Genomic DNA, 2,500 nt, shown 5'->3' with positions numbered 1-2,500 from the left:
ATTGCATCTGACAAAGTAATCTGAATGCTAAAGGGATAATCCAGGTGATTCTAGAGTATTTATTATTCAATTTTTTCTTCATGACTTTGGAAGTAATTTCTATTATATATGACTTGGAATGAAATTGTTATGTTAATGAATAGAAACATTTAGTTCTAAGTTATTGATGTCGTTTAGAATCAAGTCAGCCTTGACTGAGCAGGCCTTTCATCAAAAGCATTTCGGCTGTGGTCATCTCAGGTATAATTTGAGGGAAATTTAGTTGCTATTTCTAGCAACCATATAGGGAGATCCTCTTTGGTTTACTTAACCATAAATATTTGCTGCAGGTGGGATATAATAGATCACTGTCAGCATTTGTGGAATTGATGAGTTATCATACCGTACTGAGTCCAATTTCATTTCTGGTAAAAAGATAACTGGAAATAAGCATTGACCCTTGTAATAAATGGCTGTTTGGCGTATAATGTCATTTGTTTTATAAAATTATTTTTGATTTCCAGCACACTTTGTTTCAGAATGACGCTTGATTTTGGTCAGGCTGTTCTTGACTGAACATAGCAATCTGTCTTCTCTTGTGAAGTGAAGATTTTCCTTAGTGCTTTGAAATTACTTTTCTAAGACAGGAACAATGAAACCTTATGAACTCTTATAAATATCAATGAGTGTGATTTTAAGGGAATAATTGTTTATATGCACAAATATACCATGACATAAAATTTACAAAAATTGGCCAAAAAGATAAATTTAGCTGTCAAATCAATTTTAGCTACTCCAAAAATAACTTACAATCAAAACTATAGATGAAGACCAGGACTTGATTAATTAATATTTTTTTATTATTTGGAGACAATAAGGGACAGTGACTGTTATTAAATGTGTCACTCAAGAAGACAGTGGAATGAAGAAAATCTTGAATTATATTCAACAATATATTTCTTTCTCTAACCTATCACAATCAGCAACTTCCTTTTTTTTATGAATAACTATTTCTTTTTATCAATAAGTCTTTCTTTCCCATTCTGCGTCTTGCTCTACTTGCCTTACATCTTTCTGTTTTGCTTTCTTTCATTACTGTCTTTTTATATGGGTTCTATAATTTGACAAACATAACCTTTGGGAATTGAATCTTTTATTGATTTCTTCCTGCAAGTAGGCACAAACTTCATTGTTGTTTCTATGCAGTGGTTTTCACTTGACCATGTACTTGAATCAAATGATTATTTTTTAACTCTTATCTCTTCTCAAAAACACTCATTGGCCCTATTTATCCATGTAATTCGATGGTCTAGTATAAGTTTGCAGAACATATATTCTTTCAGGCCCTAAAAGTGCAGCCTTCTGGAATATATTTGGATTTTGCATAAAAGTATGTTTTTGATAATTACACCAGAGTTTAGTTATTCTAATGTTCTTTAGTTTTTGTAAAAATGTCTTGATATATAAAATCAAATGTATGAATGTCCCAAGTGATAGGCCACAATTTTACACCCAAGCAATTGAAATTCTGCATAGGGATACATCATTCCACAAAGAAGGTCTTAGGTTTTGTATAGGTTTTGTAACATTTCTGAAATGTACTCCTTACAACAACAACAACAACAACAACAACAGGCATAGCCCTAAACACTGCAACAGATATTGGTGAAAATTACTGATTAAAAAAATAATCAATTTAGAATAATTATTTTGATTAATATAGCTTTTTAAAGAAATCTTGTTATAGTATAGGTTCTTTATTTGTTTGTTATTTTTATTACTTGTTTATTTTTATGCAGCTCAACTTGAACTCTCTTCTGAAATGCTTGGATACAGCAATTTGAATGAATTAACATTCCTAGGCCAAGTGAAAACTTCCAGCATGTTTATAAAACAATTTATCCAAAATATAGTGAATTTGTATGATTATATATATTTTAGGTAATAAAACTAGCGACTGTATTTAGATAAGGTCGGATATAGCTGCTTGTACATACATACATAAAAATTTCCATTTCCATTTCTTACTTTAATATTCATAATTACATTTTGTTTATATTTGATAAAATATTCTTTAATGCATCCTCATTAGATTACATTAAAATTAAATGTAGTCCCTGCTTCTAGTTTAGTGGTTGTAGTTTGTGCTTCTTGATTCATGGCTAATTCATATTTTTTTTGGTAACATATTAAGACAAAACACTCTTTACTCTTTCTCTTTTACTCTATTACTTGTTTCAGTCATTTGACTGTGGCCATGCTGGAGCACCGCCTTTAGTCGAGCAAGTCGACCCCAGGACTTATTCTTTGTAAGCCTAGTACTTATTCTATCGGTCTCTTTTGCCGAACCACTAAGTTACGAGGACATAAACACACCAGCATTGGTTGTCAAGCGATATTGAGGGACAAACACAGACACACAAACATATACACACACATACATATATATACATATATACGACAGGCTTCTTTCAGTTTCCGTCTACCAAATCCACTCACAAGGCTTTGGTCGGCCCGAGGC

At 31.6% G+C, this 2,500-nt stretch overlaps 1 protein-coding gene across 1 annotated transcript in view; it reads left to right on the top strand.

Annotated features, from left to right (window-relative positions):
* Positions 1-2,500, top strand: part of LOC106868573 (myosin-2 heavy chain) — a 34,208-nt gene that overhangs the window by 8,482 nt on the left and 23,226 nt on the right. The window lies entirely within an intron of this gene.

This window comes from Octopus bimaculoides, chromosome 1 (assembly GCF_001194135.2).
Source record: "Octopus bimaculoides isolate UCB-OBI-ISO-001 chromosome 1, ASM119413v2, whole genome shotgun sequence".
In the NCBI taxonomy this organism is placed as follows: Eukaryota; Metazoa; Mollusca; class Cephalopoda; order Octopoda; family Octopodidae; genus Octopus; species Octopus bimaculoides.
This window is presented reverse-complemented; position numbering and strand designations above follow the sequence as displayed.